This window comes from Phalacrocorax carbo, chromosome 8 (assembly GCF_963921805.1).
Source record: "Phalacrocorax carbo chromosome 8, bPhaCar2.1, whole genome shotgun sequence".
Taxonomy (NCBI): domain Eukaryota; kingdom Metazoa; phylum Chordata; class Aves; order Suliformes; family Phalacrocoracidae; genus Phalacrocorax; species Phalacrocorax carbo.
In genome coordinates this window covers 38,403,975-38,430,352 of record NC_087520.1, presented here as the reverse complement: position 1 = coordinate 38,430,352, position 26,378 = coordinate 38,403,975, and the positions used below count along the sequence as shown (strand labels likewise).

The window sequence follows — 26,378 nt, the reverse complement described above, 5'->3', positions numbered from 1 at the left end:
GGTCATCTTACCCTCTGCACTGTGATGGTCTCGGGCAAGTATGTAGTGCTGCTGCTGGCTGAGTCTGTCCCAGCTGGGCGATGGGCTGCAGCCCCCAGCAGGCAGCTGGGAAGTGGTGGTGGAGTGCTCTGGTGTGCAATTCCTCAGCCAGATAAGTGACTGCTTTAGTTTATCCTTTTGACAAGAGCAGAGGTTTTCTATTTTAGACAGTCACAAAAGGTGAGCACGCAGTGTTTAGGGCGAAGGCAGCTCAAGCAGTGATCTGGGCACAGAGAAATAGGGAAAAGGAAGAAAAAGTGTCTTTGAAATGATCCCACTTAACCGTCGAGTAACTATTACCATGGCACAAACCCAAATTGATATGCTGCCTCCACAACACTTTGATTCACTCCTGTAGCCAGGTGCTGAGAGTGACTATAATAATACAGGGTGTTACAACAGAGAAGTGCATGGGGGAGCAGACAGGCAAGACAGTAGTCAGAAAGCAAGCTGTCTACTCTACAGGCAAGGCAGACACTTCAAAGAGTGAGGAAATCTTTTCAAGGTAGTTATTGTCAGAAGCTACACAAGCGTTCCTAGTGATGTTAATGCCCACTGTTACTACTCACTCCCACCAAAAAGCATTTTTGTCCTGGTGAGGTGGCTTTCCCTATGATGGGGTGACAAGTGATCCTTGATCCTTTTGTTTTATTCCAGTTTGTTGCAGATATCCTGCTTTTCTAGCCCATGGTCGCTGCTTCTTTGACTTGAAAGTTCAAAGTGGCAGAGCCACTAGCCTCATTTTACAAGTACAGAGACACATGAAGAGTTTATTTTAGTCCTAGGAAGCACCATAGATTCCCACACTTTTACTTTTTCCCTTAATCTATCTGAAACTTCAAACATCCAGCAGGACTGTATAAAAAGAAGAGGGACTGTGTTTCCTTTCTGCATCTCAGTTTCAACACTTTCTGCCAGTGGATGCTGACGGCAACCTACTACTAAAGGAATCACTGCTGGCTTTAGATGCAATTTCCCAAGCCTGTTACCTCTAGGCTACATTATGACACACCAGTATCGTCTTTTACTCCAACAGTTTCTAGCATTTACCACAACAGTTCTCATGTCACATCTGCCTTTCTTATACTTAAGGTGCAGCTTGAGGCAGGTGAAGCAAAATCAACACAGAGAAATCCTAAAGCTCCTCTCTTTCCTTGCTCTCCTTGCTAACCTGGCATGAGGAGGGTTGCTGTGGAAATGGAGGAGGCAAAATCTCATTCAAGAAAATATTGGAAGCAGGTGATAGGGGAGAATGCTGATTTATCAACCCCACTCTCTGACTGGTACAACCCCCCCTTGCACTGAGAAAATTGGTTTGTATTTGATTCTGCTGATGTAGCAAACCAAAACAGCAAGTCAATTTGTGATAGAAGATGGAAAAAAAAGAAGTGACCTGGTTTATTAATCCCAGAAGAGACAGGACTACATTAACCAAGCCTGGAACCTCCAAGAATGACTCAATTTACTTCTTACACCCTTATCTTGATTTTCGACTCTCACAGTCCGGATTTGCACATACTGTAAACTTTCATGGTATTCAGATTCCCTTATAGGATTTCCACATGAAAATGGACAGGATTCCAGTCTGTTCCATTAAATCTTCGCAAAAGATCCATGTTTGAGACAAAATTTATGGCATGTAGTCACTGTAGCTGACTGATCATTTTGTTACGGTTGCCTATTCTGAGGCACTTATTGTATCTCAAAGCATTTTAAGAGATGGAGTCATTTATCAGAGTACTTTTGAGATGATTATAACTACAGGAGAAGCCCTTTAATTGGGAGATTGCATAAGAAGATATTGTATCCTAAATGCAAAGGAACAAAAGGAACAGAAATAAAGGGAATAACCTGCAAAATGAAAATGTCATGAATAAAAAAGGATCATCACTAGATATAGTTGTATTTCATCTTAACCTTACCAACACTTAATCTTTATATCACATTTTCTACACTAAAATATTAAGGCTTGGGATTTCTCTGGCACCTCCTCATGCACATTTTAATTAGACTTATGAAGAATTGAATATAAAATCAGGTCAGCTGTGGGTTTCTGGTGTCAGCCTCGAAGGACTGGGGTTGCTACAGCCTCAGATTAACCCCATGGAAGACATTAGGGTTAAGCAGTCCTTACACCTTCCTCTTCCATTCTTATCGAAACAAACAAGTTGCTTTTGAAAACTTGGAATAAACTTCAGGAGGAAAAAACACAACTTGAACCATCCTGAGTGTGACCTAATTTTAATGGAAGTGTCATGCTACCATGTGCTTCTCAGTTTGGCAGCAGTCAAATGCCTCTTCGCTAAGGCCTATCTCTGCACATCTCCGTGGCCTCCAGTTAAAAGTGCTGTCCCAAAATAGATTCCAGCAAATGCATTTTGAAAAAAAACCACCTTAGTTCTACTTGCAAACGACAATCTGGGGTGTAGCAAAAACAGTGTCTACTGGCTGCAGAAAATACACAGTCACCTTCATTGTCCTAAGTAATGCCCATACAGACCCACAAAATCTCACTTTTATCAGTACTGTGTTCCCTACTGTGTGCCTGTAGCAGGATGCTTACCTGTGCAATTATTCTGCATTAAATGACCAGCGCTGCTGGGAAGTAGGAGTAACATTGTTTTGGTATAAAATGACCCTAGTAATTCCTTGGATGTTGTTATAAACCAGTGAGTCCTGAAGAGGTTGGCTGGGCTTGGCTGACTGACTTTGGACATCAGTGGCAAAAGGCTGGGAATCTGAGAAAAGCTGAAGACCTCAATGTAAATACAAATTACAGTCTCTGATGATTTTTGCAGTGCAATATTTATTGTGAAAAGAGGCTCAGCCATGCAGGTTATTTCTAGGCACTCGTAGACTTCCCTTACCTAAAATCATTTAGTGCTGCTGGTAGAACAGACAGTTCTTTAGAGTGTGTGTTGGTTCAAAATTTTAACATCAGGGAAGTATCATTTTTTCTTCAGGAGGAGTGAGGTATTATGTCTTATTTTGAGTAGGAGAGTGATTCCATCTGAGGAAAGGTAACATGTAGGATCTGACAGCAGCAGGGACGACTCAGACACTACGAAGGAGAAAAAGATGCAGTAAGGCCTGCAGCTGAGACAGGCCGATTCATCGCCATCTAGCCACATCACCTGCCAGGTATACTGATTAGATGTGGTTGGACCACGCATGTAACAGGGAAATTAATTACTCCATTGATTTCAAACTGCCTTCCAAAATAAAATAAGATGTATCCCCCCTATATTTTGTACTGTTTCAAAAGAACTTGTACAAATATAATCCACTGATGTAGCCTTGGTGAGACAGTGACTGCCTGCTCACTTTAGGGAGCAGATTTCTAACATCATAAGGATGGAGTGGGATGGTAAAGCTTACCTGTGATTAATATCTTTAATATTTATGTTGCTGTCACATGTGCAAATTCAATACTCTGTATACATTTATTGCACCAACTGTACCAAATATTCTGACTGCTTTTTTTTTTTTTTTTCCCCAAAAACAGGTATTCTTGAAATACCCATGTACCCTTTTGTCCGTCACAAACGATAAGAGCATGAAAGGTCTATTCTTAACAGAAATGGTATTCTACACTTGCTCAACTTACATCCATTCAAGTGGTAAGTATCTCACAAAAGCCTGCAGTACACAAGGCTGAATGGAGCCACAGATCTCTGCCATTAAGTCTCTCCTGGTAGCATGGCCCTAAGACTGTTCAGAATTTTTCCAGCAGGCCCATCCATTTGCAGCTAATACAAGTTTGATAAATGCCTTTTAGCTCATTATCATTATAAATGCCTTTAGCTTTATCATCATCACCCTTGACAGGCACAGCAGAGAGAATGAATTTCCAAACCCCAGGTTCTGTGTCATCTTCATGGCACAGCTCTAGGTCTCAGTTTTCCAAATGCACTGCAAAGGACATTTTAAAACAGTACATGAAACCTTTCACTGGCTTTGCATTAAGTCAAACTTTCAAAATACTACCATATGACTTGAGTTGTCAATCCCAGCTCAAGCATTATATCAAATGGTCACAACCAGTCAAGGAAGTTTATGAAAAATAATCCTTGTTAATTTTAAATAATCCCTATGCATTTTTGTTAAATTATTCAAATAATCAATTTGGAAATCACAATAATTGTAATAGTTAACCAAGAAACAGATGATACGATTCACAAAAATTAACGTCTAATGAATATGAACAACATGACTGTTCTCAGTCAACATGAACAGTCAAATTCAGAAATACATGCTGTAGAAATTTTAGATCTGAAATATCCTTAGCTGCTGTAGCATTTCTTAAAATGATGCCGCAACAAATACACTGTGTGTATGTGCAATAACAGAATGTGTAATGCTGTTCTAGAAATTTGCCTTAATCAGATTATCTGAGAATGTCAGTGATTGTCACCAATACTGTCCCTGCTCTTGTGTCACTGAGAGCCACAAGAAACAGAAAGTTAGAGAGGCACAGGCAAAGATCAAAATCACCGCTTTGTCAGTCTTGGCTACGTGATTGTGTTTCAACCTGGAAAATAAGTTACACATCAATTAGGCCTTTTCAAGATTTGGAAAACACTCTCCACCCATGGTGTTTTCTTTCATGCTTGGTAAGGCTGACAGTGGTTTGCTCTGAGTCAGTTTTTAAGCAGAGTAAAAAAAACAGTCTTGTATTTTGCTAGTGAAATTGCAGGGTTTTGCAATCAATGAATGTTCAAAAACTGGAAAGGAAAAGGATGCTTTGACTTACTGAAACTTTTGACGGAATTTTATACATTATCTAGATTTATGCGTAGAAGTGGCACTTGGGTCTTCAATTTCTTTCTGAAGAACTGAGTGACATAGTGGACTCTTGCTTCTTCTAAGCCTAGATTTATTTAGTTCCTATTTATCCTACTAGGGCATTAAAATAGTATGTCATAGTAGTAGTATTTCATTCCTCAAGTTCTACAGGAAAATAAATATGTCACAAATATAATGCAAAACACAGTGACATTTAATGTGAAACTTTTCCTAAAACCTTTAATTAAATCCTTTTTTTTTAATCTGAAATTTTATACCAAACTGTTTCAGTTTGTTGCTTAAATGAGTAAGACAATTTAGAGATATATGACTAGTAGTCTGAGGCATATTGTTTAGGAGCCTGTTGGAGGGCTTTAGTTCAAGTAAAGCTTTTCTGAATTTCCTATTGCACAGAAATCTCAGAATGCAGCTAGTAAAGCTGTAGTAAAACATAAATTCAGTACTCTTGAAACTGAAAAAGACAGGATAGTTGGGCTGGTCAGAACGTAGAGCAAGAGGGTAGGAAACGTGGAGGAGCATGTGACGTTTCTTAAATTATGGTATCAAACATACCTGTCCTGGAAAGTTAAATACTTCAAGTGAGAATACTTCTATGATGTTATTCAGCCCGTTGCCTGCCACCTGTTTCCTTAGCTCTCTTTCTTCTTAAAAAAAGTCTTAATAAAGCTTTTCCATTATTAATTATAGTCATGACTCGGCAAACCAAAATGTTCTGATTACTGAACTTTTTCACAGAACTTCTGGGAAATCTCAGTGTCCTCCACCAGATATTCTTCCTAATGCCCAGTACTTTGCAGATTTAGTATTAAGTGATCAAATAGCAGCCCAGAGCCATTCAAGGTAATTGAATCCCATGATTTGGGACCAGGTGTACAAAGATGTTCAAACTAATTATTTGATAATTGAAAACAATAACCAGTGTAGTTAAGTCTCTTGCTGATTTTCTAATGTTTATTAATTTAGGCACCTGTGTCTTCTGCACTACTTTCTTTCAAAATGCTTACAAGGATATGCATAGCATATAAATTTACAATGAATGTGATTACCTCGATACACACTCTAGGCGCTTAAGTGATTAGAAAATCATTATTATTTTAATTGTTATATAGATTTCATTCTTATGAGTCTGCTTATTAAATAGTTGTTTAAATTCCTAGATAGACATCAAGGTGCAGAATTTTCATTAAAAACTCACTCTACCATTTTCTACTACCTCTTTACATGGCCTGACATAGGAATAATCACAGAAAATGTTTCCTTAAAAATTAGGCAAATACAACATTCATAAACAGTTAAATAAATTAAAAACATCATCAACACCAGTACCCTTTTCATCAGACAAATCACTGCCCTTTCACTAGTGTCATTGTACTTTATTCTATTGTTTATGCAAACTGCATTGAAGAACCGTCTGAAAGAAAGGAGGCTTATAATTATTATGAAAAATCAGCAACATCATCTATTCTAAATCAGTTTGTGTCTTCTTTTCCAAGGGCTTTATATGGTAGAGCAGCTGTTAAACCTTGCACGTTCTTTTCACCTACCCTCGCTTCACTTAGCTATCTGTATTATTTTAATTACCTTCTATACCTTCAAGGCAATTCCCATTATATTATTTTATTTTACGTTATAATGTACCTGCTTAAAGAAAGAAAACTGTAAGTGGGGCACTCGGGAAAGGGTAAAATGGCAGCAAGATTCGACTTCTTGGTGTCTTTTCTTTTTCCTTTTCCTTGTTTCCACTCCCTTCACTGTGACTAAATAATAACTACTGGAAGGAATAATTTTACGAGAGGGAGTTATCTGTTATTTTTATTTGGTCCCAATACTGCTAATTAACAGCAGATATGAAAGGTCCCGTAAAGGTGTTACAAATCTAACAAAATCTGGTTTTACCTTCTATTCTTTTTCTACAAACAGAATTCTTATAGTACTATGAAATGGGTTGCTTTAGCCTTAAAGTCATAGAAAAGAAGTATGAATATAGCAGAATAACAACATGATTTATCAGCATGAACAAAATAAATGGACAGTATTAACTGTATCATTCCAGCAGTCTACACAGCAGTCCTAATGCCTTAACAGAATGTGTGAAAGTAAATGAAATGGCAGCATGATTACACTGATTACAGTGGTTGCAAATACGTTAGGCTACATTCATGCTTCAGTGGGGCTGTAATTATACTTCAAAGAAATGCTGTGCGTGGGCTGCTCCGTTCTCATGGCATCCCTGCTGTTTGTTTCCTCTTATTTTTTTCTTACCATCATAGACCCCAGTCCTGCAGACACTTAGAGGTGTAACTCCCTTTGTTTCAGTGGTAGGAAAAAACCACCTTCTCTGCATACCGGTATTACTGGCTCTAAAGTCTTCTGACTCTTGTATGCTGCTACACAAGTGCCATCAAATAATAGGGTTTGGTATGATTTAATGCCATTCCTAATCTCTTACAGATTAAACCCATTGATCTTTCTTTAAACTGGCTGGTGAAGGGTGTAGGGAGTATGCCTGCTCAGTATCAAACAGCTGTCTTCTCCACCTTGCCCCTAGGTATTAGTACTGAACAGAAGAAATCCAAACCTTTATGATTTGTCTTTGATTAGTGCTGCCTCACGCTGCAAGCAGTACTTCGGGAAGAAAGATGAATTTGTTGCTGTTGTTTCTCACTTCCCATTGGCAACGCATGGCAGCACCTAGCCTAAAGCTGACCATTATATTTCATTTAAGAAAAGGTATAGAAAAGGAAAATACATTTTGATGTGTCTGCATTTTGTCTGTACTTCAAAGGCACCTACGTTTTACAGCAGCTTTCCCCCCCGCCTCAGATAATGATGTGACACCATCAAGGCAGAATACAGAAGCAGAATGTGGTAGTGTCTGGGGGTGACTGTCAAGTCCTCTAATTTCTCTTCTGTGCCCCTTGCTTTCCTTCATATACCTGCTGGCAATGGTAGTGATCCCCTCGCTGTCTGGACTTTTTTGTGTGGTTTCTTACTGTGCCAACCTGCGATTTGCAGAACTTTCTCTGGATCCCACAGCTGAGCACATCTCTGAATGCTCCAGGTGTGGACTTTAAGCAAGTCTAGCTGAGCCACAGGCTCAAAATGTACTGTAGAGCAAACAACAAAGTCTGAATCAAAACCAAAGGACCCATTCATTAAAAAAAACCCCAAAGTATTTATTTGTTTCTTCCCACACAAAAATCAAATCTTAAGCTCTGGTCTCCTTGAGGCTGAAGGGCTACTAGAAAAAAACTTTAGTGCCATTGTTGTCATAGAGAAAAGGAGGTTGGGAATGCTGAAACCAGAAAAGGGATGAAGAATCAAATCAACGAAAACCCAGGATATTGTTGTGACTTTGTATCTTTGCAGAGAGTCAGGAACCAGAAACAGCAGCTGAGAAACAAGCTATTTGTTTCCAAGGGAAGGTGGAGCAACCACTACACTGGAGACACTTCGGCCTCTATGATCCATACCGAGTTCCAGTAACTTCAGTGGGGCTTTACCACCTGCTGATAGGGACTTTGGCCCCTTCATGTGCATGGATGAGCGTACACAGTTTTCACAGAACTGCAGCCCAGACAGCAATAAGGACTGTCAGGATCCTCAAGCAGTGGTCAAACCAGGTGAGCCAAGAACAAATCTCCACCTTCCAGAGAGCAGAGCTAAGCATGTCTTAACTGAAAGTTGCTCTCTGCTTATCAGACTCGGTGATATATGAAGGTAATTACTTCCATGTGCACTTAATTACAGTATTGTAATTAGCAGGTTGCAAGAGCAGATGCAGAGAGTCTTCTTATAGAGCAGACTCTGATAGGCCATGAAAACATCTCAAAAAGAAAAGGGCAGAGCAATGTCACATTGTAATGCAGCTCTTTGTGCCTGGAAAAGAGGGTTAATTAGCTGATTGCTTCACTCTTCATCTCTTAAGGTGGAGGGAACGTGGTAGGAAGGAGACTAATTTATCTTCATGAATTTTTAGAACTAGCAAACAGCGCCAGATCTTTGTTCAGCCCAGTCTTGTGGCTTGGCTTGATGCTAGGGTAGGGACCAATGAAAAAGGGAACAAAAACTCCACAACGATCTTCATCCTCTCGGAGAAAAAGAGAGAGAGTAGATGCAATCTTTGAGTAGAGTTCACCATGGCAACTAGAGCAGTCCTTCCTATCATTTCTCCTCACGAGGGAGCAGTGATGATTCTGGGTTAATGCTGCATGTGGGGACTTGTAACTCACCTCTACTTCCTCAGCACCTATTAACCAGGTTCATTTTTCAAAGTATCCCTTAGTGCTTTGTGGCAGCAAATGGCAGCGAGGTTGCCCATATCAGCTCAGTTTCAGCTGTGGGTAGCCCTTCGAAGGTTCTGCGGGTCAGTCAAGTTCAGAGCTGTTTGACAGGGAAATCGCGCCACTGCCTAATGACAAGCAAGGTGAGGATTTCACAGGAGATGAGATGTGGTTTCAAGTCCTTTAGGAAAGCTGTGGTCTTGGTGGCTGTGGGAAAGAGAACACAGCAGTGCTCACGTTGCAAAGCAAATCAAACTTAAATTTAATAGCTCAGGAATTGTTTCTTTTCCTTTAAATAAACAAAGAGATTTAAGCTAACCTTTTATCCTATTAGGAAACTTCACACCTCGTTGTGTTCTTTAACTTACATTATTATCCAACTTCAGTGTTGGGTCCTAGTATTCCTATTTATTGAGGCTATCTACTAAAGGGATTAAAGAGCATAGACTTTTTAATTGTGCTTGCAGAAGGCAGTACAAATTGCACATTTAATTATTGTGTACTTAAAATCTGATAATCATAGAAAATCAAATACACAGCTTGGTTGATTCAGAAAGTATTTTTAATAGGGCACTATTAAATTATAGAGTTAAACATTATTAGATATATTTATTCATGAGAGATAATTTGATATGTAACAAAATAAGCCAATACATGGTGTAACCTCTTGCAGTCTAATTTTCATGGATGAGCTCTTGCATATTTAATATCCTTTGAGGATATATTTTAACCTAGACTAATTACTGCTTTCCTCTTATTTCTGTTCAGTTTGACATCGACGTTTGGCTAAAATAATGTAATATTGTTATTACTGAGCAAATTAAGTAAATCTAGCTTATTTAATTTAGAGCCATTGTTTATACTGTAAACGGCCTGACGTAGGTTATGACAACAAGCATTGTGCACAAACAAAAAATAGCTATGGGTGAAAGAAGACTAATGCATTAAAATCATCTCCATAAAGAAACCTTATTCACATTGCGTGGTGAACGCCATCAGGAATATTTTCTAATCTATGAAGGTGTTTTACAGTATCTATTTCTCGTATCATCCTGGTAAATTTATAAAGAAGAGTAAAGTAAGAAATTAATGGTGATCTAAGTTATTCTTACATTATTAAGACAATTTAGTTTAAAAGACTATCAGGATAGCTGGGGACCTTGTCAGAAACTTTCAGTAGACAGAATACCTGAGCACAGAGATTTTGTACTTTGAAGTAGGTTAATTAATTAATTGAGAACCTGTGTCACGGCTTTGATATATACATTAATTTTATGTCTGAGAAAATTTTTAATGAGATGTTTTAATTTTGTACTCAGTGACATCTTAATAAAATGCAGTGATAGGTCAGGTTATATGTTTGTACGTTTTGGTATAATGCCAGCAGTGTCAGCTGGCTTAAGCAGATCAGCTTTGCTTTGCTTGGTTCATCAGCCAAACATCTTGCTACATTTGGTTTCTTCGGTTCATCAACTTTTTAACGTACTAAAGTTTTAAGAGGTCTTTCTTGTATGAGAATAATTTACAAAATAATAAATATGAAAAATAGTTACAGAGAGAACTTTCATGTAACTTTAATTTGCATTTGATTTTACAGTTATAATAAATGCTGTAGACTGAAAGTTTTCTAGGTGAGTAGTGCAATAAAATAGTTCATCTTTGTCCTGAATCAAGCTTTATTAGTAAAAGCTGAAATTCTCAGTGCCTTTTGTGAGGCTAAGATCCTTTTTCACATGTTGCATCAGCTAAAATGAGTAGTGATTTTGACTACATGCAGATCCTTTATATTTTTCAACCATTTTAATTTCTTCAAAGTTTTTCAACAGTAAATCAACTAACCTTCAAAACAGGAAAAACATTCTTCACTGAAACGTAAAAGCTTAATTTTAAAAAAAAAGGCATGTTTGGGATACTTAGAGAAATTTAGGGGTGGGGTCTTGAAACTTCAGGAATCATCTGAACTGACTCTTTCTAAGAGGTGGTTTCAGATTTGAAGTCCATTTTGAGATTCAAGGAGAATTTCTGACCCAGCTGGTTAGAGGGTTGAGGTTAGTAAGTCACAGTCTGGGAAACGTCCATTGTTTGAAGCAGAAACTTCAAATGATACACAAAATGGAGGGACTAATGGTAACTAGACAACCACATGTGCAAGGATTTTACTTTGTGCCTATATATATATATATATATATGTACCTCTTGACTAACTCCATTTACACTGATGGGTACTAAATTAGTCAAGTGTGATTAAAAATCAGCCCTCTGAGCACTGTTGAACTTCAGTGATGATCTCATCATGAACCATGATTTAGGGAAAGCTAACAAAATGACTGGTATTACAGCTAGTAGTTTAAATAATTGTGCTTGATGGTAAAAAAATCATATGAAAGCAGATAGCTTCCTGCTGAAATGAAGTCAGATGAATTTTGGCAGCTCTTAAGGACATAGACTTCATCTTTGGAGGTTTCAGAGCAAAGCTCGTGAAGAGTTGAACCATATACTAATATGAAGGATAAAATGTATTTTGATCATGTCATAATCCTTCTATTAAAGTTTTTCAGATTTTTTTTTTAATTTTCCATTTTTTTTTCCCAGAAGTCCTATTGCATTGCTATTACAAGTATTACATGTGTTAGATCTGATAGAAAGGTTAGTATAACCAGTTGGAATCTCAGTCAGCCTTTTATGAATGCTTGCAACAGTCAAGGTCCCATAACAGGACACAGACAATGAACATTGTACTCAGTCTTTACCAGAATGAGGCATAGAAACGTTTTCTGCAAAAGCATCAGACGTTCTCTCATTCTTTCTAACATTCTGTTCAGAAACATGTTTTACGGGCTCATTCAGACTGAAGCGCAGTGACGATCTGTGGATTAAGAGAAGAAACGTATTTGCCAAGGCTGCCATCAGATTTCCTCTCAAAATGTTGACATTACTCCTCCAGGAATTTTTGCTAGAGAATATATCCTAAAGAACTAGAATACAATTAAATTCAGTTCTTGAATCAGCTCATTCTGAATTTTGCTGTTGTGCTGGGCTATGGCAAATAAGAACCTTGTAGGTGTCTCAGTCAAACAGATCTTTTTGATGACATATGCTGACAAAGCAATTCTTACAGTACGGATCGTGTGTACTGTGAAATGTTGTGCTGTACTGCCAAAGGAAGCTTTCAGATTTTTAAAGCCAGGAATACATTGACAACTTGCATTATTCCCCATGCTGTATTATTATTTCTTCTAATAAACAAAGAAATCTGATGACTTCATCATCGTGCTTCTCTCATGGAGCTTGACAGGAAAATCACCCACGATCTCAATTTTTCACCCTTGAATTTGTTGGGCTGCTGGTGTTCTCAGGTTGCTCTGATTTGGCCATAACAGTAAAAAATAGAAGATATGACATTAAACAACTGCCAGAGCTCAAGACTGACTATGTTGGGGACTGAGGCCAGTGTACTGATGGAAATGTCACTGCCACAGGTGGGAGTAACCAAATTAGCTTTATGCTGTTTTCACAGATCCAGTCATTAACATCAGCACTTGCGTAAATCTGCTTCTTGTGTTAAAGTGAAGAATCCTTCCCCATTATCTAGAATGTATTTAATAAAATATCCCATAATCTTCTGGCTGAGAAAGAGACTTACGTGACACCATCCATCTGTAGAGGTTGCCTGGCAGAAGAGGGGTCTGTGCTTTCAGTGCCTCTCATCCAGAAACACATGCTGAGTTTCATGTAAACTCAGCTAGCTGAGAGCTATGAACTGATACCAATACCAAATATTTTTCCCCTCTATCAGCTACCAAGAAAGTGAAATTGCTTCTAATCAAAAGGACGGCCCTCCCTTTGCAATTTCTTGCTCAACTATTTTTCTGACTGGTCTGTTCCATGGGCAAATGTGCACGGAGATGGAAAACTTAATCTTTCAACATGAAAGAATACCATTGCTCTGTGAAGAACTGTTTCTAGCTCGCTCCTCTCATGTGGATTCACATTGCTGCTAATTTCCTAAAATTGGCTACTAGGTTAGCTTCTAATTTGTTTGATGATGCATGTCATGGTATCTGGGAACGCCCAGCAACATGCCAGAGGCGTTACAGGATTTACTAAACCAAAGACTTTTCTGCAACTGAATTAAATCACATATCAACAATACCTCAAACACAAAGTTTTAGAAACTTTGTATTGCTCTGTTTTTGTTAGCTGTATGCCCTGTTCAAAGCGCACACACTATTTCTTCCCAAAGCAGCTAAGCTAGTAAGATACGCATTATTCAGCATGCATCTTTTGGGACCAGGTACTCGGCCATTAAAGACAGAGAGTCAAAGCATATTATACTTCATTTTGCTGACAACTTGCATGAAGCAACGTCAAAATATGGGGATACTTGGTAACCTTTTCTTATGGGTATTTGGCACCTGGTTTTATGAATTAGTATACTTAGCAAGTCATTTTTACTCCTATCTACTAAAAATAACATGAACTCTAAGAGGTTGTCAACGTATTACTTCCCAAGGGAGAATTTTGCTCTTCTCTCTCATTTATCTAGGCATGTGTAGAGGCTTTTGACCCATTTAGCATAGATAAATGACCCATGATGTGAAATTTCCCAACAGTTTAATAATGCATTTAACTCAAAGTGACACTTGCTTGCAGCTGCCTTAAAGCAGTTTCCAGGCTATATATGTCTCTTTGAAATGATGTATGACAAGTAGGAAAGCTTCCTTGATAGAACCCCAAATCCCATGGGTGAGTAACAAGAAAATCCTTTTTAGATTGCCAGCAGCAAATTTATACTTCACAAGTCTTTATTTAATTTTATCTGTTTTTCAATATCATTTACAGTTATGACCATTAGTCTAAAGCTCACAGTAACTTCTATACAAATTATTTTTCCCTCACAGTAATGCATTGTAAAGGCTTTTATTGATCCCATTTTTTTCCACAAAATACCAGAAGTAAACCCCTTGTCTTATCACTGAAAATGTTTCTGTAATCCTTCTACTAACTTAGCTCTATTGAAATTCTATTACTTCTGAAACCCAGGTAGTGAAACAGAGAACTACATTCAGCGTATGTTTAAAATCAGGAAACTTTCTTAAGAAAACTCCCATACATATTTGAAGACGTAACTCTGAATGATAGCTCTTAATTTTTGCTTGCATAGTTTTAAAGCAGTTTTTGTTGAGTGTGCGGAAAGATTTTTATTAAATCTGCTTCTGGTGTAGTGAGCAATTTCCCATGATACATGTCATATTATTAGCAAGAAACATTTAAGAAAGCAAGAAATAAACATTAGATTTGAGGAGGCAAACACTCCTAAGTAGTCAATCAAATTTGTTATTTAATAACATTTATTTCTAATATTAAAATAGAAGTCAGATAACCAAAACAGGATCCTGTAGTGTCCTGAATCACTTAGCATAGTAAATGGTGCAGGGTCCCCAAAGTTTACAAACAGAAAACCCAGTTTCTGTCAAATAATAATTAAAAACCCAAAACAAAACCAGGAAAATAAACCAGAAGCAGCATCTTGCCCACAAGAAAAGGTTAATGTGGGCAGAGGGAAAAGAGAAAAAAAAAAAAAAACGAGACAGCCACAAGCCAGATGATTAGAACAGAAACAGAGAGTTCACAGGATGTTTGTTACCTAGGACTCTGATCATTTTTTCAGCTCTGTTGCTTTCTTTCCCCTCCAACTTTCATCTGTCTTATATTTCTCTGCCACCGTGACATTCCCCTTGCTTAGTTTCCCTCGCAGGACCCCTGGACTCATCAAAGTCCCAGCTGTTTAGTGACACTTTTTGTGGTGTGTTTGTACAACATGTATGAGAATTTGGCCCTGGCCCACAATTTGTAATACAGGTATAAAATAATGGGATTCAGAAGTTTACTCCAGCTGCCCTCACTAAGCCTGGAAAACGACAGGAACAATATCCCAGAGAAGAGCTAGCTCCTGTGTGCAGCACAAAGGCTATTCTGCTGCTTGCTGCTTTCCTATTCATAGCAGTTTCAACCTGTCTCCTCTGCTCCATTTCAGTGTAAAGCCGAAGAAGCTAGCTTAAATCACAGAGAGTGTTTTTGATGTAGATCTAACCATGGCTTATGTTTGAGCTCTGCTAGCTACCATGCTGAGAGGCACGTGAAGCAGCCTACCTGAAGTTTATTCAGAGACGATGGTACACTAAGGGTGTGAGCATGGCTGTTAGGCCTCTCACAATACAGGCAAAATAATTGGATACAAATTGCCTGAGCTAACCTAACCTATCTAACCAAAGTTAAGACATCTGTGCCCTTAAGTCAGGGGAAAGGGAATGGCATTCTAGATAGCAATTCCCTCACTCCAGTGCTGGCCATCTGTGTTTGAATGTGACGAACCACATTTTGGAGGGTCCTTTCTTTTGTTACTGACTACAAAAGAATCCTTCTGTAAGACCTGTAACTGTTAGCCAAAGTGACTAACACAACCTAGCAAAGCAAGGAATTCCTCCTTAAAGCAAATGAACTCTAAAGGGCAAAAAGACTCTGTCCTACTGATGATGCAGCTTCTTTTATTCAGGGAACAAGGTAACGTTTAGAGGCCTTATTGCCAAAAAAATTCTTCATTTGCCAACACGAAATACGTGTTGACTGGAAGGGATAGCTTGCAGAGACTAATTCTTTCTAGCCTAGACAAGGTCAGCATCACCATTAACAGCGCTAGTTGCCAGCTCCCTGTGCTTGACTGGCCAGTGGAAGTTGACTGCATCGTGCCTCACCTTTGATACAGAGCGATTCTTCCTGGCTGGGGATGAGAACAGCTTTTACAGTGTGAGCTTGGATAAGCCTGCTAAAAGGGTGAAGCTGCCGACTACCCTGTAAAAAGATAAGGACAAGAAACAGCAGAAGTGAGGCAGGGAGCCTATATCAAAGTTAATGAAGAAGGCACAGGGTCTAAGGAAAGGAGGAAATTCTTCTAGGAGTTTGGGTTTGTATGAACTTGGAGAGATCAATTTGCTGCTGAACCATTTGAACTGAGCGACAGAGTTCATTTTGAGAAAGACACACAAACCAAAGCTTGCACAGCTAGTGCCTCAGATCAGAGTGACCTGATGAGCTGTACTCTGCGAGAGTGTAGCTCTGAGGCTGCAATACACTTAGAGCTTCAGTGGCAGGAAGCAACCTCATTTTGTAACATGTCTGCTTTTGAGAATGCTTGTTTAGAAACTTTCTTCATAGATTAATTAATTAGAAATAGCTTATTTACTAGGAAAGGAGACAGATGCCAATTCATCTTCTTTTTTGGAATATAAAGAAAATAAGTGATATTTACACTTTAGCTTCCTCTTCATAACCCAGATACTGGATTTTTATATATGAGTGCATTTGAAAGACATTGTTACAGTATTTCTCACAAATAATATCTGGTTTTAAATATTTGTGCCTACACACGTCCCCAAAATAAATAAAATCAGCCCTCCCAAAGAATTTTTTTTTTGCAAGATGCTTCTCTAAAATGCAAGTTTATTTGATTTAAGCTTCTTTGCCAGTCATTGTTAATGAATAATTATTCAGTATTTCAAACTGAAGCAGATAGCTTCTTTTAGTGTGATTAATGCTGATGTACAACCTCATTTGCATAATTAGAAAATATAATAAAATAAATTCCAAATACGAATCTTTGTTGCTTGTGTTACCAAAGGCCTGGAAAAAGACATTATGTTTCAAAATTATCGTAAGACGCAGTTATAATAATCTGTGACTAAAACTGAAAGGTGAAATTATTTTTCATCACCATGCATTCCAAGGCTTTGGCAAAATAAACGTTATATCTCTGCGACAGATAGAATTAATCTGCTAAAAGTATGTATCTGCTGAAACAGATATTCTTTCCCTATTTTTAAATATCTGGAGCTGTTTTATGTGAAAATTAACTATGATTCTTCACGGAAACAGCATTTGGCCTTTTAAGAATGTATGGAGTACTTTTTACTTCTTAAAAGCTTTAACAAGCCTTGTTTCTTCTGCAAGTTTTGAGTGTTTTTTACTGCTCTAAGGAGAAGGCTCACTTTCCATTCTGCATGCCACTTATTTCTGTGGTCTAATGAAGGTACAGTAGACTCAAGAATGCAGTCCTTGGTATGGTTTACATTTAATAGTCAGTTTCCTTTTTCTGAATTTATGTGTTTCATTTCAGCTAAACTGATGTGACATCAGAGTGATTACCACTGGAAGCGGCTTCCATCATCTTGCATTGTTGGCGTTGCATTGAAAACAAGTATTACTCAAACCTCCAAATAAATTGGAGGTAACAGTTAGGTTTCATCCAGACTGTCTTAGGAGAAAAAGGCTGAGGAAGTACTGTCTGGAGAATCAGAGCATCAGGGAAATTCCATGTTCCTAAGGCTGCTTGTTTGATTTTTACTCAGGCAGTTCCTGAAGTCAATACAGTCATTTAGCCAGTAAATAGCCAATAATTTTTCTAAGGAAATAGAAGATCCTCAAATGGGAGGGGCAACATAAGTGAGCAAATGAATTAATGAATTAATGGCCGTGGCAATAGAGAACAAAAGCAAGCACAGTTCTGAGAAGGCTTGAAAATGTGTCAATAGATAGTAAATGTAAGCAGAAGGCAGCTGATTTGTTCCTACCTTGAACAATGACTAAGAGTCTATTTACGTTTCCTCTGGTGTAAGTCAAATAATAGGGGATCTGTTGTATCTCTTTCTGTAGATGAAGTGAGGTTTTTCATCTCCAGGCTGTCAATTTGCACTTTCCGGTCACATTTAAAGATATAACATTATTTTGGTTTGCCAACATCTATAGCTCCATAGAGCCACTCTTCTGCAATAAGGAATGTTTGATTTTTCCAGGCTATTATGTCTGAATTAATTAGCTGAAATGTTTCGGTAGTTAACATATTGAAGAATTCACAGAGGCAAATTGTGTCAGTCCCTGCATGTACATATGTGACCTTGCATAGGGAGAGAGGGACTCTGCCTTTGTATTACACTATTTGGCAGGGCTTATACACAGTTCTAATCATTGCACCTAGAGAGTAAGGGATTATTCAAGGCTAGTTTAAACTGAAGCACATGACAAACAAAGTAGGATCATACACAGGCTGGTGGATATGGTTCCATATGCTATTTAGAAGAGAAGTTATACAAGGATATATAAGATTCAGCTAACTGAATTGCAATGGGAGGGGAGAGAATGTAAGTTGAAATGTGTCTAAATCTGCCTTGCAGTTTGAATACTTTCTCTTATGAAAAGTGAAATAGCGGAGTGGATGCCCACAAGTGCTCAGGACAGTGGAATTATAATCCAGCAGAGTAAGTGCTTCCTAATACCTGTCTTTGATGAAGATAAATTATTAAGCAGGGGCTCAATGTGAATCCTGAATCTCCAGTAATTTTCCCTCCTTTGAGGTAGATGTAACCAGCACCCAATATTCTAATGAGTCTTATTTGTAACTTCTGATTAGCGCTTTTATGGCTGGCTGATTGTGACAGGGTAGGTGCAAGCACTGTGAAGAGATTTGTATCAAGGTTTTCATTAAAAAGGTGAAACTTGCACACACTTTTTGGTGGTGAGACAGATAAATGCATACAGAGATGGGGTCCTACAAATGCCGTATGGCCTCAGAGCAGGTTAACAAGGGCCAATTAACCCTGTCTTGCTACAGGCATCGAGTCTAGCGAGAGTTTAGCTCAGCTGCCTGCTGAAAAGGAGGACAAAGAAAAAAAATCTCCATGGTAGCTGGGGACTGGAAACAGCTGGATGGTTACGTGAGCCTCCCATCAGATGGCTGAGCTCTGGGGAGACAGGCTAAATAACCATTAAATAGCAAATAGGCCTTGGGACTAGTCCTTTAAAAATATTTGCTGGATTACTGTACTTTTAATTATTTTGTTTGTTTGTTTTATTCTTATTTTTGAACTCTGATTGCTCAGAAGAAGTGGAACTAAAGAGTGTCTGAGGAGGAAGGCTAGGATACCCTTGTCCTGGACAGTGTGATCTGCGGTAGCTGGTCACTGGAGACTCTGACGGAGGGAACTTCAGTGGGCTTTGGCGGAACGAAAACTCAAAAGCAGATTGTGTCTCATAGCTCCTTTCATGCCAATCTGCCCATAAATACAGGGAGTAGGGTAACGTTCATGGTACTGTTGGTGTTCAAATTACAATGCCTTTTTTTAAAAAAGTACTGCTTAAAAAAAAAACCCAACCTCTCCAAAATGGGAATCAGAGAAAATAATGTTCTTTGAATGGCTTAAAAGCTGACTAAGCTGAGCTTTGAAATTTCAGTTTTCAGCTTTTAAATATCGAACTGTTCAGTGTGAGGCATGTACAAGATCTTGAACTGATTTAAGCAGCAAAAAGCACTGAAGTAGGAAAACAGCATCTCTACATGGAGATATTTTAGGCAAGTCTGTTGACATAAAGCTTGCGAACTGTTCACCATTAATTATGAGATTAAAAATCATGACTAAAACCAGGCTGAAAAATAGTAGCTACCTATATACCTCATCTTTGGTGGAAAAGTGAGTGTGGTTGTGATGAACATGTATGAATTTCTAAACCAAAATAACTTCTATATATAATGATAATGCTAGGATAAGGTTGTGATGAGCCACATGCCCTTTTTTTTCCTCTTCTGAATGCTGCTAATAACTTGAATTCAGTGCTGACAAAAGGAGGGATGGAAAGAGATTATAATGTGAAAATGTGAATGAAAACAGGGAAAACAAATTTAAAAGCATTTTGAATCCATATTGGTTTATTGTCAGATCTGACCAGTCCTTCACATCACCTACAAAAGCCAGTCTGTGCTGGCAGAGCCACAACACAGCCATTTCTGTGTTCTGGTAATGGAGTCCTAAAGACTTCGCTGGCGGACTCAGCAATTCTGTAACTGAGCTACGGGTCACACTGCGTTTCTCACTGGACTGATTTACCAGCTTCATACCTGCAGTTACTGGAGAGAAAGTGTGCTGATTACTTGCATCAAGGCCATGAGGCAGGAGGTAAGCGTTGTTTCACCTTTGGTTTGGTACTTGTTGTGTTGTGGGATTCCATTAAGCTTCCACTGGTTGTCTTCCACGAGAAGTTATCACTTCTGTTGAAGCTGAGAGCCTGCCTGCGTAAAATCCTCTTTTGTATTGTATACTTAATAAGTATTATATTTTCTTAAAAAAAAAAAAACCCAGAAGACATAAAAAGTCACTTATTTTATCTTGTGCTTATAAAGCTTAATCATAAGAATGCCAGTGACCTGATATTTAAACTAAATTATTTTAAAGAAAAGTGTACAGCATACGTAATTGCAAGTAGAGAAGCTCAGTTCATTGTAGTTGAGATGATATTCTAAATCTTCCAAGCTCAAAGTGATCTGCAGACCTCACTGCACTATTTACTATCATCCCGAAACTGTGAATGCGAGCACAGGTAGCTATTCCAGTGAAATCTATAAAATAATTGCCAGAATATCACCTTTTAGAGGCAGAATGTTAAACACCATTAAAGCAGGCCAGTCGCCACTTTTTTTTTTTTTTTTTAAAAAGTGTATTTATTTAGCACAGGTATTTTGAGCCGGAGCAGGCCCAAAAGGTATGGAGAGCTCCTAATTGGGCATTTGCCTATAAAAACGATTAACTAAACTAAATGTGGATTGAGCCTTTGAGATTAAATTGCAAGTATGGAGATCAAATCTCCACAGGCAAGTTAAAATCTACCAATTATTTAAAGGGTTTAATTAAGTGCAGATCTTTCTGTAGGCTGATTTAAAAGGACATAACCTAACATTTGTAGCCAGTAAAATGTAAGGAATAAAAGACTACTTTCTCCATTTATTTCTACCATAAAATGTATGCTGTAAACTATGAGGAACATCTGAAGATATTTCACAAGTAGCACCATCTGTCTTCTTGGCAGACTATGCAGGCAGTGTGGGTGGCTTAGTTACTTGCTTATGAATCTACAGCGTCACTTGCTTGGTCTGCTGCATGGGGCTGCCCCTTCCTTGTTTGGCATGATTTCAGCATCTCTGTTTTGGTTCCATAAAACAGTTCTCTTTTTTTATGTGGCTGCTCTGTGCACCTGTATAAACTAGCTGGCAATTTACTTAGAGAATGCTTACCTATAAAGGTAGGTCTCTTGGGCCTCATAAAGAGAATGCTTCTTGCATGTGTATATTTTTCTGTGTAAACCTCTGGAAGTTTTGAAAGTTTATTCACTTATGCCGCTTCCTAAGTACCTCAGGATTATAACCGGCACCAGTACAGAAAAGTGTTTCTCCTCCTTTCATCCTGTGCAGAAACTTCTCCCTGAAAATATCTACATGTTTGATATTAACCTCTAATCCAGAACAGTGTTTTCATTATTAAGTTACCAAATATTTAGTTGGTCCAAAAATTTAGGTAGGCTCAATGCCACTGACTGCAGTAATGACGTATATAGCAGAAAGATTGGGTCTGAGACATCATTCAGTGAGCTGAAAACAGCCTTTGAGGAAAAGAATTAAAGCAAAGAGATACTGTATGTCTTAGCAAGAAATGAATGCTGTGAGAGGGGTATTCTTACTAAATAAGCTCACTTATTAGTCAAACTACACAATTCTCAGTGTGTCTTCTTGCTCTTGCATGTTGTTTATGTATAGTATTGTAGTCACCTGGTAACAAAGTTTTAAACTATTTATCTTGGCTTTAAAAAACAGCCCAAACCAGAAAGACAGCATTATCTGTATATTGATCTACATATTGAGAATAATATAAAAGATCTGATGGCATCATTTGACAGACAAAGAACAAATAAATATTTTCAGGCTGGCTGCCTTTTTTAACTGAATACCAGAAAATAGAGAACAAGGCAGAGCAGAATTACAGTATTTCATAAAAAGAGCTCCCTTTCAGCTGGCTTCCATGTTATGCATGGTACACGCTATACTCTCAAGAGTATAGCAGTTCCTCCACCGCAAGGGTTAGAGATAGTAAAGCAAAGAAAATGCATAAATTTACTATTTCTTGAAAGGATGACCAGTAGCAATTAGTAACAAGTAAACTGACAGCAGCATGTGACCTTCAATGGTAAAAACATGTGCTAGTAAGAGCTAGTAATTACCCCAAATTCTCATATTATCTAACAAAAGAAAACTTCTGCATTTATTAGGAAATTTCTGTTTTCTTTCTTGCTTATAATGCAAGATCACTTTCCTGACTTTTTTTGAAGGAGAGGCAGTTTTTTGGTAACTAGGTGACATTTTTCATGTGACCTAGTAAACCTTTGCATCACGTACATGTGCAAAAGTCTCAGATGTTATTGTGGTAAGGTCAGTCAATGTTACTTAATTTTTATGCCCTAATGTTTAGGGCATTTGTTTTTCTCTAAACACACATTATTAGTCTCTCAACTTGAGTCTTCTAATATGAAAGAAAAGGCTTCTGTTGGCTGCAGTGCGTTTTAAGCTGTATTGAGAGAGTGCCTTTGTGTGCACTTTAGCATGTTGGAGTTCAATTTCTGTCATGGCTGATGAGTTACCGAAGTTGAAGCTTTGTGTGTATTACTTCTAGTTTCAGGACAGAACACCCCTGAAGCTTCAGCACCTACCTGCAGAACAAAAGAGGGAAAGCAGCTACTTCTTTCCATATGTGTCAATATATTCAGCTAGATAGAAAGAGCACTAAAAGTTACATGCTACTGTAGCAGAAACTTGCTTTATGGCACATACTGTCCTTCTCTGTTTTAAACTAACAAAGCAGACCAAAGAGGTTTGATTCCTTGCCCACTTATTGTTGCTGAGGGTTTTTGTATTTTTTTTTTAATAGAAGAGAAGTTGAGTTTTGTAACAACAGCTGGTTGCCTTTACAAATAAATTACTCCTAAGGTAAGAACAGAATTTGTTCTTTTCTCAGGAGTGCTTTTCAGTCCTAGCAAATACTCATCAAGAATCTTCTCAATGACAAGAATGTCGTAATGATATCTCTCTGTCAAGTACAACCAGATTCAAGTTCCCAGCTGCACCCTAAGGGAAGGCAGACTGAATAAAATCTTCCTCAGATGTCTGGGTTACCCACATTGATACAAAGATGATCATCTTGGTAGATAAATTATAATATTCTCCTAGTCATCCTAGGCAACAGCGCTATCATGTTATTGTCACTGTAGTGAGATATGTAACTCTATCGAGATATAAATGACAAATCAGATGGCAATGACATGCCCTCTGCTATTAGCTACTCTAGATATTATTGCTTTATTCAGTCAAGCAGAGTTTCTCCTCCACTGGCTAATGCCTGCCTGATCTTGGATTCAGCAGTAGTGTAACATTCAGAGTCTGCTTTCCAGATACTTCCCCCTGTGAAGGAATTGGCAGAGAATGGGCATAGAATTGGCTCCACACCACTGCTTACTAATGATCAGAATAGCTGGCCAGGCATGAAGAGGAATGTCAGCTGCAATCATTTATTTCCTTCCCTGGAGCGGGAGAGGAGCAGTGCAGGCCTGGGAGGAGTGTGGCTTGGAGACACAAAGTCTCCCTAGGCTTCTTGAGGAATGGGGCAGCTCCCCGAGCACCCCTTGCTTGGGGCTGTGCCTAAAGGCACAGCCCAGCATTATCTGAATTGCAGACACTTCGAGTTGCTACTTTATATGCAACATTGACATTCCTTTCATTGCACATACAGTGTTCATCAGGCATTTGAATCTGGATAATGAGAAGAATGCATAATCCAATTGCAGCTCTTAGTTTTATTTCCTCTCATGGCTGACACATTGCTCCAGTTATTCCCAAAGATTATCTGATTAGTATCGCAGCTCTGCTTTTCAGGGGAGGAACCTAGCAGGAATGGGCAGCTGAAAGAATGCCAGTTTTGGTTGGTTTTTTTTTAATCCTGCCTATAACAGAAATTACTAAATACTTGTCATTTCAGAATGGGAGGAAACTGGTATGCCACTTACCTCACTAACCATTTCATTTGAAATTAAAATGGTAATAAAAAAAAGGAGGGGGTGTGTGCTAAAACAAGTTCCCGCTACCCTAAGGATTGCTTTTAATTTACTGGAAACTTACCCTCACACCAGTGTCTGTCTTTTAAGTTTGTCTTGACAAAGTTAAGATACCAGCTTTCATTTCAAATCAACTTTATGCTTTCAGTGTAATTAAAAAAGGTGAATTATTACATCTTGATGTTGCACAGTCTCGCTACCCCTCACTGAGGATATTTATATAGTATGGGGCTTTTTTGTGCAAAATATAAAAAACTGGCCAAGTGCTACATTCCCACCAAGGCAGGTATTATTGGCTACTGCAAATGGCTTGCAAAACATATGGAACAAATCAGGAGTCAATTAGGGGAAGCTTACATCCCTCCTACTTAAGACTTTGTGAAAACATAAGCGGTACTTTCTCAGTTCCTTCAATCAGAGCACATACTAAGATATACCTTTAATGAAAATATAGATCATTACCCACACAGGATATATCAAGCTCAGTCAAACAAAATAGTTCCTGCAGCTGTGAAAGAGTGGGTTTGAATTTAAAACTAAATCAAAAGAATATTTATTAGAACACATTCTAGCAGATATTAATCTTATTCTTCCTGCTGCTTTTTTTGCCAATTGGTTAACAATAATGCAAAGCCTGACCCAGTCTGGATTTTTTTTCCCCAGACTACTTTTTTTCTTTCCTGACTGTCCATTGAGTAGTCACTGTCTCTTTTTTAGTGCTTCTAAATTGCCTTGCTAGTGAAAAATCTATTCGGTGAACTGCACTTCCTGAAAGTCCCAATTCTTCCTGAACACGGTGGAAGGCATTAGAAGAGGGAATTTGTCTTGAATACTTTAAAACCCCAGCCCTCCCCAAGGAATCCTTGAATTTGTGCTGGTTTGGGGAAAATATTGAGGGCTGATGAGAAGAAGCTGGATCTGAATGATTTGTTTTTAATTATCTTTTATTTTAATTAGTTTTTACTTTATATTTGCTTTCTTGTGTCTGGAACCAAGGCCATTATAACTCATGGTTATTACAAATACCCATTATCAATATGGTGTCTTGTGCATGTATTCTATTTTCTTTAACAGGTCTGTTTAAATTTATCATGCTTGTTCAGTGGTCTTGTGGATCCCTGAGCCTCTGCTGTCATACGTTTCCTCAGCAAACCCGTATCCACAATGAGATGACTTCTGGGCACTGAACAGTGTCACTTATCTTTCAACTTTTGGGAAAAGTGATAGTTCTTAAACTTATCAACAAGCAGAAAAAGAAAGATGAATGCGAAGGGAGTTTTAAAGTGTTTGAAAATTGGAGAACACTAAAAAATAGCAGTCCACAGCTTTTCCATCTCAAGGTGGTAAAGCACTTTATTTAAAATGAAGTATGGAAACACTGGACTAAAGACTGAAGTGACTGTGGACCACCTCATTCCTTCAGTAGTTCCTTAAATCTTCCTATGAGGACTTCACTGTCCAGCACAGGGTAAAAAGATGCTGTTAGCTCACAGAGTACAGGAAAAACTGCCTAATCTATTACAACAGGAAAGTTAATGACCTTTGACAACATATGTTTATGGCTGAAATGAAGCATTCACTGCTTGGAAGTGTTTGACACCAGTTTTACACAGCTACTAACATTTATTTGAATGCTTGTATAGACAGCGAGACATTTCTTAAATTTTCAAAAATTCATCAGATTCAGGAGAAACTTCAAACCCACTTAAAATGCAGTGAACCAAATGACATTTTTAGAAGCCATGAATTAAAAATCCTGTGGAAGATGAATGAGCTCATATAGCGTAGAAATCAGCTCTTCTCTCAAGACCAAGTGGATTAGATTGATACTGTTTTCCAAACAGTAATAATTTAGCTTAATAACTAGATATCTAGTTAGAACAGATCAGTTAGCTAAGCTAGGGTTTGGGTTTTTTTTTTCTGCTGATCTTACTGCAATCAGCTGAAATGCAGAACTTGCCAGACCTAGATCTTTGTTTAGTACAAGGATCTAAGAGCTACTGGGATGGATTATGGCTGCTGTGGTTCTCTTCACCTGTTCAGCTGAGGCTTAGCCTTAACTAGAAATTTGATGGGGATTTCTGTACTTCTGAAGAAATGCTCTAAAAGCTATGATACACAGTCAAATATTTCTCTTCTGTGTCATTAAGATGATGAATTTTTAAATATTTTCTCTTCAGATACATATTTGTGACAGGATGTCACTGCCCTGAATAGCCTGAGTTGGTAGCTAGGGCACTTTTCTAAGGGCAAGAGCTTTGAGTGACTTCT

The 26,378-nt window shown here is 38.2% G+C and overlaps 1 long non-coding RNA gene across 1 annotated transcript; it reads left to right on the top strand.

Moving 5' to 3' along the window:
* Positions 1 to 26,378, top strand: LOC135314797 (uncharacterized). Its single transcript, XR_010374290.1, has 5 exons — positions 1 to 3,180; positions 3,545 to 3,659; positions 8,215 to 8,468; positions 19,895 to 20,131; positions 26,288 to 26,378. It is a non-coding gene; the product is annotated as an uncharacterized LOC135314797 (long non-coding RNA).